This window comes from Ochlerotatus camptorhynchus, unplaced genomic scaffold, assembly GCF_037179485.1.
Source record: "Ochlerotatus camptorhynchus isolate MF236.1 unplaced genomic scaffold, CSIRO-AGI_Acam_v1.1 ptg000530l, whole genome shotgun sequence".
Lineage (NCBI taxonomy): Eukaryota > Metazoa > Arthropoda > Insecta > Diptera > Culicidae > Ochlerotatus > Ochlerotatus camptorhynchus.
This window is the reverse complement of record NW_027041014.1, coordinates 2,403,017-2,419,095: the sequence shown is the minus strand read 5'-3', so window position 1 is coordinate 2,419,095 and position 16,079 is coordinate 2,403,017. Positions and strand designations below refer to the sequence as shown.

Here is a 16,079-nt window from a genome sequence, read left to right as displayed (position 1 = left end):
GGAGACAATTCGCCGCCCCTCCAAATGGATAAAAAAGTTGAGGGTTGCTTCCAAAGCACGGCCACATTGTTGACGTAGGACTACGAGATTATTTGTGTGGCTTCATTCAATAATATGCCAATACCTATCAAAATTTAACTCCAAAATAAAAATTCATTATTAAAATTGTTAAAATGGGGTGGTTATTGGATAAATCTTAAAATTAAGATTCAACTTTTGATACTAGAAAATCAATTCCATTATTAATCAGGATTTGGTTCCAACATGTTTACCCAACTTTCGAAAACTTACTAATGTTAGTTAGCAAGACAACTTTAGAAATCAAACTGCACCTTACATCTCAAATCTTTATGTTGCCGAATTATGATAAACAAGTGGCTTCCAGAATTCTGATGGAAGTGGGTGCCTTAGTGGACATTAACAAAACAACAACACACATGTTCTAAAACAATTAAACCCACCTTTGTACGACTGGTTTTGGTTCTACAGCAGTTTACTCAACATAATTCTATGTATTTGTGTTACTTGGGCATTTCCCCAACCCGGGGGCAACTTGACAAGTCCAGTAATTTCCAGTGTACCCCGAAAATTTGGAGCTGGTGGTTCTATCACACTCACCAATTTCAGAAGTGTTATCTGAATAGGGCGAATGCGGAAATGATGTACAGTGAATAAAATGTAATTTTAAAGTTAATCTTATTGCATCTAGGGGATGTAATGTCGGCCTAAATGCCCCTAATTTGGGCCCATTCATAAAATCAACAATCGACTAGTTTTTCAATAGCGACCAAAAATATCCATTAGAACCGTCCCAATGACGCGTTCATCTAGATAAAACTGATAAATACCAGATTTTTAGCGATGGGCCCAATCTTAGAGTCATTTCCCCTATATTATCAGTTTAGTGAACTTTTTTTTTGTAGCCACGTATGTCTTTGAGCAGAACAAAACCAAAGGCTTAAACATATGATTTGTAAAACGAAAATATATGATTGCCATCAAATGAATCGAAACAAATGAGAATTGAGCAAGTATGCTTTCGATATTTTTGACGCTATTGATGAATTTAAATGACGGTTCACCAACAGATGGAAATGAGGTGAAAAATGATAATAACGTTTTGCTACCTGTCAAATCGTAGGAAATATTTTTTAGTACATCATCAGCTTTGTAATTGAAAATCTGAAAACTAGGTGTCGCATGGTCAGTTTTACCTTTGCTTAAATTCATCAATTGCTATTGGCGAATCAAAGCAAAGCCAAAACTGGTCATGCAACACCTAGTTTTAAGATCCGCAATTACAAGAATGATGATGTACTAGAAAAAAAATGTCATGCAATTCGACAGATATCAAAACGTCATTACCATTTTTACCGACTCCCCATCTAGGAGTCAATCGTCACTTTGATTCTTCAACTGTCGTCGATGATAAACAAAGAAAGAATGCAGCGAGTAAGAGTGTACTAATAATATGCAGCTAGTACTGCAAAATATACAATTTGAGGTAATAACTTAAAAGTGTACAACTATAAAGTACGTTTAATACAATCAACCGGTGAAAACTAATGATTTTAAATTGGCTTACTACTTGACTAGCGTATTGGTCCCAAGCAAATCGATTAACGTATCCCATTATAGTTGAAATTCTAGTACTACACTATGTTTAATTTGATTCACTATGAAAGTTTGACAGATAAAATGAGGGGTTCATGGATTTAGCTATGTTTCTAGGGGTGCATCGATTAGCTTGGGATCGAAGAGAGTACCATAGCTGAGCCAAAAAGTTGAGCACGTTTTTTCGGGACCTTCTAGTCTTAGAGCTACCTCTATGGTACAATGGTATTTTTCTTCATTTTTAAATGGATATACAAAATATTTGTGTTCATTCAGCAAGCCTGCAACTCACCGTGAAAAAGAATCAATTATGTATTTTTTACCCCGCAATTGAAACATGGGAAAGTAATTTATTTTTATTGATACGGCACAACTATGCTCCGAATCATTATTCTCAAGACTGATAATATTCAAGAGCAAAATATAATAGAAGTCACCAAAGTATTTTTATTTTCATTTGATTATATAAGAAATACCTCCATCAATCTGTTTCAATTTGTTTGGAATTATTTCATTTCACCACGAAAATCATAAATTCGCTCTTTTTATATGGCATTCTTGCTTGTCGTTTTACATCGACACATGGTGAAACAAAAAGTTGTTTCCCATAGAGAAATACCGTTGCGGTGGTGAAGGGCAGTCCCTTTGTTTACGTTGTGTGGCGACAGCTACTATTTACAAGTGGGTACGTGAAACTAAGGTTATGTGTCACCTTACCGGGGACTCGCATTTCCCATGTCACGGCAAATAAAATGAAAGTTGAATTCCACTTTAAATGTAACAACTTTTCCAAAGACAGCAACCTTCTATGTAGTAGGGCAGTCCAGTTAAAGCAAGCAATCAGAAGTCAAATGATGCTCAAGAGCCGACAGATATGAAAACTCTGATCTGAGCTGTCCACATGGTGACCAGCAAATCTCGATTAGCTATAGTATTTCGTCAATACTGACTGATTTTTAGCAGCACAAAATACTTTGGAATATATTTTCAAAAATTTAAATTAGCTTTAGCATTCTCTAATGACCAGTACTGAACATACTTTTATTTTCACATGCCAGTACCGGTATTTCGGTACCAGAAAATCACCCGGCTTTACCGGTAAGACCTGTACCGGTACTACCGGTTCCACAACCCTACCCACAAATTCACAGAATTATGTTGAGTAAACTGCTATACAACCAAAACTAGTCATATTAAGGTTTTATAAACTGTTATAGAACATGTGTGTTACTTGGGTAACTCCTACCGATAAACCCCTATGTTTCTTAACTGACTCCCCCAGTGTTCTCGCAGCATTGAAATCATCGGTAACACGTCATCCGTGGATCCAATGTATTCAAATGTCAGCCCCACTGAATACGATCTCCCTCTGGATCCCGGGTCATTGTGGGATCAGGGGAAATATCGATGCGGATCACCTCCAGTCCAGACGCCAAAAAGAGGAGTAAATCGATACTTCACGAAGCTTGGGCTAGTGAGTGGCCCTGCTTTCAGGACATCCGGGATCTAAATGGCATGCCATCTAGTATCCGGGGCGCTCTGGAAAACGGTCCCTCCCTTGAAGCCACCCTTCAATGTTTCATTAAAGACACCGGATTTTATCACGATAGTTACCTCTATGGTAGTAGTGGCGTTGATGTCATCGTGACTATAAGCTACGTTAATACGTTACCACACGGGAAAAAAAGAGTTCCCATATTCGTGAACCATAGTTCACGGTGTATATTTGAGAAAATTTTGTTCTGGATAGCTGGCCGTGATTTTTAGTTCACGGTCCGTTCCCGTTTTCGGGAACGGATTTTTTTTCCGAGCATCCACCCACCGTCATAATAGTACCATAGAGGTAACTCTAAGACCACTGGGTCCCGAAGAAAATCATTATTATTTTTGGCTCACTCAGTACCAGAACAACGGTCCCAAGCAGTCCCAAGCTATTTCACTCACCCCTGCATGTTCTGCATGAATCCACACACCCCTGATGTTATCTGTCAAACTTTCATAGCGAATCAAAACAAACATAGTGTAGTAATAGAATTTCAACTAGAATAGGGTACGTTAATCGTTTGCTTGGGACCAATAGGCTACTAAAATGGTGAGCCAATTTAAAATCGTTAGTTTCGTATTGATTGTTGATAGTACGGTCATTGATTCTTGAAGCCACCGTGAATTCGCATTCATGCACTTCCCTATTATAATTTCATCGAGCGACAGAAAAACAACTGTAATACTCCGAAACAACCATCGAAAACTCAACGCACTTTATAAATTTTCATCTAACGCAACGCTACGAAACGAAGCTGAACCTCCTAATGTTTACATTTGCTGTCAATAAATGGCGTATAATCGAACCAAAATAACCAAAAAAAATTGGCTTCAAGTAAAGCTCTTGGCTCTTGGATGTTGGATGACTTTTGTTCCACCAGAGTGCATATTTGGCGTCAGTCTTGTTTGTAAACAAAATAGAATTCTCGCGTCACTTTTCAATAGATATACATTGATCGATTCTCTTCATCGATCTTCTCTTTGGATCGCCACGGCCGTGTTAAGATATTTCCGGGTTTTTTTCAACACAAAGATCGATGGAACAATCAACAATCTAGGCCATTATTACCGATGTCAGTTCACGGTGAAGTGACAACTTGTCACTCACGGTGAAGTGATTCCCATTTGATTTACACGGCAATCACTTCACCGTGAATGACAACTGGTCACTTCACTTCGTTTTCACCGTGAAGTGACACCCGTAATAAGGGTCCTAGTATCTAATACTATACAAAAACAGCAGGAAACGATTTTGCAGCGGAGTTATTCACGAACGAGGGAGTCGATGAAGAGAATCTATCTATCAATAAATTTGAAAAGTGACGCGAAAATTGCTCGGATCGGCTGTTGAAACGAATTTGTCCAGAAAACCAAGGTTGCAAATACTCATTTTAGCTAAAATAATGTTTTTCGGAATAATAAAACCAAAAGATTGTATGATGTGTTTTACTTGTATGATGTCTTTTACATGTTTTACTTGTAACTTACAAGAAGAGGTTACAAAGTATGCTTTTAAAACATAAAACCTGTAAATTTTGCTTTCCATGAGTCACAATCAGCGATTTGCTGATCGCTGAGAGTGAGTGATTGAGTGATTGAGTAAGTGTGTGAAAAATCGCTGATTGTGACTCTCATGAAGTGAAATAAACGGGTTTAATATGTCAAACACATTTTTTGCAACCTCTTCTTTTAGCTTACCAATTCAAAATATGATCATAGCATCTAATTATTTCATAATTAAAAAAAAACATTGTTTTAGCTGAAATTAGTATTTGCAACCTTGCAGAAAACGGCTCGAACGATGTTGGAAAAGTTTCCAAAGGGGGCTTTTTTCGCCTGTGCATTGTTGGCGTGGATTTTCATCTGCTTCTCTGTGCCGTTGTATCATAGAGGTAACTCTAAGACTAGAAGGTCCCGAAATAACGTGCTCAACTTTTTGGCTCAGCTCTGGTACTCTTTTCGGTCCCAAACTAATCGATTCGCCCCTCAAAACATAGGAAAAACCAATAACCCCTCATTTTATCTGTCAAACTTTCATAGCGAATCAAAACAAACGTTGCGTAGTACTAGAATTTCGACTAGAATAGGGTACGTTAATCGTTTGCTTGGGACCAATAGGCTACTAAAGTGGTGAGCCAATTTAAAATCGTTAGTTTCGTATTGATTGTTGGTTGTATTGCTGCTGCTGCCACCGGTATATGCGATAGCAGTGGGTAAATGAATGGTGTGTCGCTGTCGGTGAAGCGCCACTGCAAACTAACTTGGTTGTAGTCGCCTAATAGGAGAATCAATCGAAATTCCACGACAATCCAGAGCTGTTCCAGTAGAACGAATACACTGAACCAAAACATCCGCAATACTTCGAATGATTATTGCATTGCTCGAGCCCTTTAACAATATGCATTCGAATTTTGGATGATTTTCTTATGGTTGAATTCGTCTTCAGATGATGAACATCCATATGACTGTCATCCAAATACAGGATGATTGTCGTTTGAAAATTAGCTATAAAACATACGGCACTCAGAGGACAAACATTTAAGAATAGTGTGACATGCAAGTGCTTTTAATTAGATTTATAATTTGATTATCTACATTTCTATACTGAATAGCCATAATAAGCCATTCCATTATGGATACAAAATTTAGCCAAACATTGGTTTTCATCCTTTACCTATGTTCGAAACAGCTTTGATAGCGATGCATATGCTTTCACCTCTTTTGTCAGCTCAGATCAGCAAATGACATTCGATAGAATTATTTACATCATCGTTTTGAATGATTTGCGTTATGGGGCTGAACCAATACCATATGCATTTCCATTTAGTATGGCAGGCATTCTGCAGAGAGCATTACGCATTTCAACTGAAGGCCCTATCCCTTCTCATAACAATTTTCATCCTGTATTCTAGAGGAAAATCATCTGATTTCAAAACAACCGTCATCCGTTGCATATATCATTCGAAAAAGCGATTTCGGTGATTTGTTTTGAATGGTCTGAGGTTTCATTCGATCAGAGGATGATGTTTGTGTACAGTGTAGGCTAAATACTTAGGTAGCTGGTTAGTCTCGTTGAGACAGCAATAAGAACGCCTCCACCGTGCGATTTTTGACTGTTCAGGGGAGATCGGTCAGTTCTGAAGACGGAACCATGGTTGGTACAGCTCTGTCACTATATGGGCGAAGAGATCGCGGGGAGGAAAAGTGCGGTTTTAGAGCAAATTGTAATCAAACTCGGTCGATCTCCCATACAAAAATTAACATGGCTGAATTATGAATTTGACACATAAGAACACCTATATGTAGCACTAGCGTGCACAGCAATCTTGTTAAGAAGGACAATTTTTTTTCTATGGAATATTTAATCTGGAGATGGGGAGTACACCAAAGTGCGTGGAAGATGGTGCTGTCCACCCACCACTGTTTCCCGACGGTTTAATCTAACTAATTATGATCTTCTTCAATGCAAACTGCTCTCAGACAGCCAATTGAAATTAGCAATTTAATCCCATCGACGAAGTCGATGATGAACCGTCTCAAAGTACCGCCAGTCGGAGTGACATAAAATGATGCCGAACATTCAACATGTTTTAAACATGTTGGACAAACCCGAATTTATTGCAACGCACATAAACAGCTGTAACTTTTTCACCACGGTAACAAATGACTTGAACTGTTCAGAGAAGACGATTTTTTAGTAAGACAACAATAGATCAAGGTTCAATGGCAAACTAATACCCACTTTTTCAATTAGGGAATCCAAAAGCTTTGTATCGTTCCAAAAAATTCCATCCTCAGAAATCTTTGAGGTTCTTTTAGAAATTTTTAGAACTTCATGAGTTCTTCTGAAATTCTTCTCAGAAGTCCTCTGGAATATTTTTAGAACTCTTCCTGACTTTTACTCAGAACACCTTGGAACTGAAATTCCCTTAGAGCTTCAGAAGAATTTCTTGAACAAAGTTATTCCCGGAATTAGCTAGAAATTATCAGTACTCCCTTGGAATTTTCCTCAAAATCCCTTTGGAATGTCACTCAAATTCAATTTTCTCGGTATTCTTTTCGGAATTATCCTGGAACTATCTGCAGGATTCACTAGAAATTATACGCAGAATGTTCTTGCAATACTCCCCAGAAATCCTTTGGAACTGTCCTCAGAATTCAATATCCAATAAATTTTTCTCAGAAGTCCACTGGAATTATATTTAGAACTCTTTATGATTTTTTCTCAGAACACCTTGGAACTTGAATGAGCTGAAAATTATTGTCGGAATTCGCTTGAAATTTTGCCTAAAATCCCTGTGGAATTTCACTCAAAATTTGATTTTCTCGTTGTTCATTTTGAAATTATCCTGGAACTATCTGCAAGATGCACTAGAAATTTTCCGCAGAATTTTCTTTGGATTCTCCCCAAAAATATTTTGGAACTATCATAAGAATTTAATATCCTTGAGGTTCTTCTCGGAATATTTTATACTTTTTTTTTCTCACAACACCTTGGAACTGAAATTCCCCTAAAGTTTCAGAAGAATTTCCTCTGCATTCTCTAGAAATTCTTCCCAGAATAAGCTTGAAATTATCCTCGGAATTCCCTTGAAATTATCCTCAGCATCCCTTTGGAATTTCATTCAATATTTGATTCTCTCAGTATTCTTTTCGAAGTTATCTTTGAACTATCTGCAGAATTCACTAGAAATTATTCGCAGAAATTTCATGGCATCATCCCCAGAAATCTTTTCTTTTAGAACTATCCTCAGAACTCAATACGCTTGAGGTTCTCCTCGTAAGTCAAGTTTAAGTTGCCCGCCCATTCACCAAAACGTTGTAGTTTTTCTACCAGAAATGTTCAATAAAGCTTGCCCCTCCATTCACCAGAACTGTGCAATTTTTACATCAGGAATTTTAAATTCAGTTTGCCTCTCCATGTAGCAGATTGTTGCAAACCTTACACCAGAAATTCCTTGCCCCCTTAAAATTTTACACCATAAAATTTAAATTTTCCACCCCATATTCAATAAAATTTGCTTCTCCAATCTTCTGATTGGTGGAGATTTCCTTTTTCCATTTTATACCAGACATTTTCAATATAGCTTGCTTCTCCTATCATCAGAATGTTGCAGGATTTTCACCAAACAAAGCTTGCCCCTATTTTCAGATTTTTCATCATAAATTTTCAGTAAAGCAGCTTCCCTCCAATCATCAGAATGGTGCAATTTTTACACCAGAAATTATTATTGAAGTTTGTTTCGCTATTCAGCAGAAGGATGCAAATTTAAGACCAAACATTTTCCAAAAAGCTTGCCCATCCGTTCACCAAAACAATGCAGATTTTCCACCAGAAATTTTAAATATTAGCTTAATTTGAAATAAGGCTTGTGCCTTCATTTACCAGACCAGTGCAAGTTTTCCACCAGAAATTTTCCGTTCATTTCATTTTTCATAGTGATGCAAATTATGCACCAGAAGTTTGTTTCAGGCTTTGCCTCTGTAAATTTTCCACCATGAATTTCCAATGAAGCTTGCATTCATCAGAACGATGCAAACTATGCACCAGAAAAATGAATAAACCTTGCTTCTACATTCACCATAGTGTAGCGAACATTCCACCAGAAATTTTCAGTTAAATGCGCACCTCCAAATTTTTAGCGTGATTATTTTTTTTTTCAATTTTCAGTTTGATTAGTCCCTCCATGATGTTATTTTTACACCAGAAATATTCAGCACCAGAAAAGGGCCCATCAGCATTTGTAAACAAACCGTTCCAAAGCCCTTTACTCAGAAAGCGAAGGCCACCCACGCAAACCAACACCATCATCGTGTAGGTGGAAGTTTCCCCTATCCGATGATGGTGTTGGTTTGCGTGGGTGGCCTTCGCTTTCTGAGTAAAGGGCTTTGGAACGGTTTGTTTACAAATGCTGATGTGTCCTTTTCTATTGTTGATCCAGAAATGACAGTGTACTTGCTCACTGAGCAATGTGAGTTACTCGAGGTGCCTCAAAAGCAACTCGAGATTCCGATTGGCAGAATTTTAGCGTAAATGTAAATGATTGACCATAACAAAAAATCAATTATGCAAAGTTTTAGGCAAATCTGAGAAGGTCACATTGGATCGATCCGTAATTTGACGTGGAACTGCTCCACTGTGTTCTCGGATCTCTAACCGGACTTCTCGCTAACAAGGAATTTTTATTTTCTTTTATATGTATTTTTTGCGTTCCACTTCATTTCATTATTCATCAAGTTCATTCGTCCTCCGGGCCGAAATCATAATCAAAGGATAAAAAATATATGCCAGAAGAACAAAGTCTCCACAGCAGTTTCCAGTGTGCTTTTTTTTCGGCATAATGATACTACTGATATTCAAATAAAAGCAACCCCCTCCGAAGGCGGTGGGGGTGGGTCGGAAAATCCAACTAAAGACAATTTGTCCAATCCACTTGATTAAAAACTTCATTTGCCATCAACTGCAGCAGCCGCACCGGTGTACCTGCTGCAACTGCTTCGAGCTTTCGTTTCGAGCAATTTAACTTTACCAAAGCGGAAGGAGCGCACAAAGAATGCTACCAGAAAGTGAACCTTCTGAAAAATATATGGGATCATTGCTAAAAGAGGAGGATTCAATTTACGTGTCATAGTGAAACTACTTTTCTCTGTCTTAAGTTTCGAAGAAATCAAAAAGAGAAAAACTTTTCGGGTAGTTAGCTTGCGAAGCAAATGAATTTTCACAACCCAGTAATGAAAATGGTACGAGAGAAATGTTCAATTTGTCGGATTTAGTGGTTGTTGATAAAAAAAAGATGCTGTCTGGTGGTGAATGCTTTCAAGTTTGAAGTCGTTAACTGCCAAGATCGATTGGAAATTGGGTCAGGTCGAGGAAGCTTAAGGAAGCTTGGCCAGTTGCCATCTCTTTTAGGGGGTGGGAGATGGGCAAAATAAATAAATTGCTGTTTCCGTACATGGGTGAATTGGCAATTTGAGGGCAGTAGATTGAATTGCAATATCGATTGAAAACAAGCAGAAGAAATATTTAATTGGCAATCAAATTGCAAGTGTGGTCTGCTAAACGCACTAACCTTTCTTTACTGATGCATCTTTGACTATGAAAAATTGATTAAATTTATTGTTTGTCTATTCCGATAAATTGATTTGAGCTTTAACAGAAGAAAGTAGCAGTTTGCAAAAATGTTGCTCCACTGCCTTTCCACTCACAAAATGCAACATGAAATCCTCAATGCATGTAGCATCGATTCTGCTGACTTGAACTGTATAAAAAGTACTTTCCCTGACACAGTCAGGTAAGTTGTTTCCATCTGAAAGAAATTTGCATCAACGAAACTGAAAATTCCACGGTGGGCTTTAAACTTCTATTCTTGAAGCTATATTTCCATCGTTTTCTTCATTTCACCCAGCTAGTTTTGCTTCCACACGTAAACTTTCCAATTTAAGCCACTGCAAACGAAAACTCCATTAAAATTAAATATCATTCCGATCCGATGGCCCGCCGTCTGAGTGTCCACCATAACCAGGAACCGTTCCCATTTCCGAGCGACTGAAATGTGCTTTCATCACATGCCACTTTCCCACATCAATTTCCCGAGTCTATTGTGTAAAGTTCCGCGAACAAAAAAGCTTTTTCTTCATCAATTTCCCGTGTTCAACCCGTTCGCTTGTTCGTTGGCTGCTTACACCGCCACGATGACTACGACGACAACGCTCCCAGGTTGGTTCCAGAACAAGAAAGCTTTCAAATATGTGCCAACGCCATTCACTCGATCACCAACGGTGAACAGCATTGAAGATGTCATCGTCTTCTCTATTGTTGGGGAAATGGGAGGGGGTAGTGAAAGGAACGGAAACAAACCTCTTATCTTGGGCGGTGCGCCGTCGTGTTTCCGTTTGCTGAATTGAATCTAGTTTTTCTTTTTCCTCAATACTCATATTTTTCGATTTATTGTGTACATAAACACATACTCACACACTGTGTAGATTGCAGCAAACAATTGATGAATGGTTGATTGTCGATTTCCATTGAAAGTTTTCTACTGTTCCACTCGGTGCCATCGCGCTACAAATCGATTTTTAGGATATTCTGTGAGGGGTGGATGTTCTCGTTCGGGAGAAAGCAGACACAAAGTTTATTTAGTCGAAAATGGCAGATTTATTGGAGAGACTGGGAGGATGTCATCGTTTGAATTCGATTTCGAATGTGACATCGTAGCAGTGTAAAGCCCTACAGTAGAAGTATAGACGACTGAAACCAGAAGGCTGAAAAAAAGTCGTTCCAATCGAGCGAAGCAGTGCATTTTGACGGTTCGTTCGGAACAGGTTTTGCCAGACGTCCATACTTTTACTGTAGGGCTTTAGTAGCACGGTGCAGTGCACACATGAGGGCAAATACAAACGACACTGCCACAGTAGCAGGAGGATTTAATTCAATGTCAAAGCGGCGGGTTTGCTGTTTTGACTAATGGGAAAATTTGACGATGAATCCCATGCTTGATTGGCAATCTCTCTCTATTATGTGATAGGCAGTTTGGTCTTTCGTTGAACTGCTGGGTAAATTGCGGGGTGGTGGCTTCCAGGCTAGAGCTAACCCAACAAACAATTTTAGCTACAGACTAGCTTATACAGGCAAAAATTTAGCTGTATAAGCCAATTTTTTGCTGTAAAAGCTAATCTGCAGCTAAAATTGTTAGTTGGGAACCTTTCTTTAGAGATGATTCATAACCTGATTTCTGAAATTGCCATAGCTGCTAAAGTACATAAGAACATATCAAATAAAGTCTCCTGGTCTAGTATTTCTCAACCTTTTGATGATTGTGACCCACTTTGAGATAATCCATAAACTCGTGACCTACCAGAAGGCAGCTATTGAAAGGATAAAACATACCTTGAAAACAACAAAATATAATTAAAGAGTTTAATTCTAAAATGATTACCAACTCCATAATTCTCTGGTGGTAGGTATAATCAAAATATATAAGAAAAAACTTAAAAATAGAGCAGAAGACAAAAACTTAATAAGTTCAAAATGCAAAAAAAAAAAATGTGTACAAACACTAAAAGAGATATCAAAATCTTTGAATGGTCAGAAAACTATGAATAACATTGAAACACTAAATAACGAAGAACTTCAAAATGTTAACATGGGTGAAAATTGCTGTTATCCTGGTCACTTTGGAACGTTAAAGTTATCTAAATAAACACCAAAATAACAAAATAAAAATCTGCCTTGGATGCGTCAAAATAGCCTGAAATTTGAATAATATTGAAAACACGTGCCTGAATGGCTATCAAATAACAAAAGTGGCCTCAAATTGTTGAACTCGTATTATTTTGACTCTAAGTAGGTTTCGTCTCTGCGGTAATCGAAATCAAGTGGCTGCTGTCCCTGGCTTTAGCTTGGTTATTCTCCTTTCTTGTTCTCTCTAGCCACGTCGATTGCCTTCACTTCTCCGGCTACCACACCTGCATACGTTCTACTGTACAAACTGCTACCGCTACGACATTCGTCCTGGTCTTGCCTGGTCGTTTTTCGGCCTGTTGTTACTTCATTGGCTGCTTCCGAGCCTTCCGCTTTGGGAAGAAATTCATCCCTGTTCTTTACGTTTTCCTAATGCATTAATCGTCCCAAAATTTTACACCGCTCGCTCCCCGGCGAGTGTGACGGATTAAATGTATCGCCCCTTATTAATTACAAATTTGTCCCAAACTGTGCTTTAGGTCCCTCTCGATATCCCCCAGTTTTTTACGTAGATTTCGTCTTACTTAAATTAAAATTCTATATTTGCAACCGTCACAAAAAGGTGTTATGTTTTGAAAGCTTATAACTTTGTCATTTATGGATGAAATTAGAATCCAAATACACCAATCGACAGGAAATAACTCTACAAATCTGCTGAAATGAATACTTATCCAATTTACCATAAAACACTTTTGAAAGAATTTCAAATAAAAACTGATAGTTTGATTAAAAAAAACCGTTTTCCCTTACCCAGTCGTCATAATCAAGTAAAGCTATAAAACGCACTGTAAAAATGTGAAATTCATGGACCCGACTAAATTTTTTGATTCAAACACCAAGGCATTTAAGAGAAAACTAAAGGGAGTTTTAGAGAGAACTTTTATGCCGTTTTAGTTTGGTGAACCAGGTTCGAAACTGGGTTACTTTCTTCAAACTATCACTCTCGCCGTGAACTGGGTGAACCGAAATGTTGTGTACATGTGTATGTGTGACTTGAAATAGAAAAGAAATAGAAAAGGCCATGACAACTAGCTGGCAAGGGATTCCTCAACATCAGTTTTCAGTTTAAATATGCACTGGGCACTCCCTTGCTCGCTGCTGATTAAGTCCACTGCCATTATTTTCCAAAATTTATTTGAACGCACGCAAATGGATACCGTCAATTACAAGCTAGTTTATGACCATGAAGGAGACATAATCCAACAGAAGGATTACATATGCTTGAATAATATGGACAGTAAGAAGCAGAATCGGTATTGAAATTGCATATTTCATCTTTGTATGCAGTTCAAAAAAACAGCATATATCTCGTACCACAATTAAAAATTGTAACAGAATCGGTCTGATTCTGTGCAATTTAGAAAAAAATCGTGTATTTCTAGGACGACTTTCAGGAATTGACCATACATGGGGTTTTCCCGGAATCTACAGACCATAATCCTCTCAATAGTTTTCCCGATCCGGCTGGCCAACTACAAGTCCAATCAATGCCCTATCTATTTTGCTGGAAAGTCAATAACTTTCAAATTAGGGCTCAGTTTAAAAATTTGATGGACGCATTGCTGAGAACCAGCCATGCCAGCATGAATCTATACGCATTATGCTCAGGAGTCACAGTTTTTTTCCAACCCGATTGACCAAATGCAGGTTCAATCAGGTAACTTTTTATTTAATTTAAAACTAGAAATATCTATCGAATGGTGGCTAAATTACAAAAAATAGATCATCACAATACCATGAACCAACCATGCTAACATGAATCGATACGCTGTTTGCAGTCTTGGGCTTCTGGCTGTTGACGGATGTTTCGGATTTTCCGGAGGACCAGCGTGAGGCCAAGGATGGTCCAAATAATGTTTACGCATCGTATATAACTATTTAAGTAAAGTAAAACGACAATTGATTTTCATGATTGGACACCCGTAAATGTTCTGGATCTTCTGGAGACTACTTCTCCATATGGCACATATGGCATATGGCTCATATGGCATATGGCGCAGCATCATATTTTCACAAACATTTCTTCGCAGAACCCACTCCGGATGGTAGTTGATTCCGTGCGGTCATGATGACCAAATGGAATTCTGACCGCTGAAATAGCAAAAAGAGGCATGTGCAGTTAGATGTATCGCACTCCTCTTGCTGCAGTTAGATTGAAAATCGCACTCAAATTGTAAATTTCATAGCAGAAACAATATTGGATCCTAAAAGACCCAGATGCCGGGCGTGTGACTTTTGTTATTCTGAGACACTGTACGTGCTCCAAAACTTTTGAAACTTTACCAGAAGTTTGGAAAAGTCACCAAATTTCAAGATCATCGAGCTTTTGGCTTCAGAGATACAGTCCTTTTTTGCCGTAAAAGCCATCGTAAGGTAGAAATTGATATAGAAGTTCATAACAATGCAATATTTTCTGTCTGACTGATTTTTTGTTGTTCACCTTTTTGACTTTTTCCCATACCATAAGGGCATCTTAAGCGGCGATCCAATTGAAGACCATACAATTTGGTCTAAAATTTTGGAACAGACCCTGACCAAGCCCTTGCACTGGTGGTCTATATTTTGTTTTAGATTAGTTCTAAAATGTATTTTTTTTTTAACCAGTATAATTCTCGATCTATTTTGAACTGAATTTGGATCAATGCAAGCACTGTTCCAAACTAGTTTGACAGCTGTCGCACTCGAGATTTTGTGTTGTTTTGTTTCGTTGTTGGGTTTTTTTTTCTTCAAAACAAACCGATTTAGTTCCTCGATTTTCTAAGAAACGTGGGCGGAACCAATCGACTGCTGTTGACATTGGTGTAGTTCCAGCTAGAGCTAGAGCGATAGATCGCGCTGTTGCTGCCAGTCCTGTCGTCGCAGCTGCGAAAGGATCACAAAGGAAACATCCGGACGCTTCTGTTCTGCAGGATTTTTTTTATGTTGTTTTTAAGGGTATATACCGCTTGGGAAACCAACTTTCGATCCGAGGATCGGAGAGCCGAGTTTTTCATACCAATCGACTCATGTGCTTCTCAGCAACCACTGCACCGAATTGGACACAACTAGCGCCAAATGAAAGGTACTGTGGTCCCATTGAACGCTATTGAATACTTTTGGATTCCGTCAACCGGTTCTGGAGATTGCAAACCTATCATGCGACACATCAAATCACATGCGAATTCAAAAACAAAATCATTGGCAATCAAATAAAGTACCCAGGACCACCTTAGCCACTTCCGGGCATGTTCTGGAAACTCCCAGGGAAGTGGCCAATTTCTGTTTTGGTCCAAAACTCATCATGCGCCACATAGCAAATCACATTAGATTTCAAAACCAAGATCAATGGAAGTCAAATAATGTGGCCAGGACCACCTTTCTTACTTTCACGCATCTTTCAGGAACCCCTAGGGAAGTGACTAGTTTCTGATATGGTCCAAACCCTGTGATTTGACACATAAAATTGCACAGAAATTGAAAAACAAGATCAGTTTAAGTTAAATATAATGCTTAGATCCACATTGGCCACATGCTGGTATGTCCCGGGTACCCTCCCCCCCGGAAATTGTCCAGTTTCTGACTTGGGGCAAAACGAGGGCCAAAAACCCAACACGCAACAACATACCAGACAAATTTCAATAAATACAGGTTTTTATTATTATGTCACTGGGAAGCACGAGGAGCAGGAGGACGAGCAGTTCAA

The 16,079-nt window shown here is 38.4% G+C and overlaps 1 protein-coding gene and 1 pseudogene across 3 annotated transcripts in view; both read right to left on the bottom strand.

The window, feature by feature from the left end:
- The window catches only part of LOC135713008 (tigger transposable element-derived protein 2-like), a 77,027-nt pseudogene extending 61,257 nt beyond the window's left edge, over window positions 1-15,770 (bottom strand).
- Liprin-gamma overlaps window positions 1-16,079 on the bottom strand; it is a 354,000-nt gene that overhangs the window by 64,770 nt on the left and 273,151 nt on the right. The window lies entirely within an intron of this gene.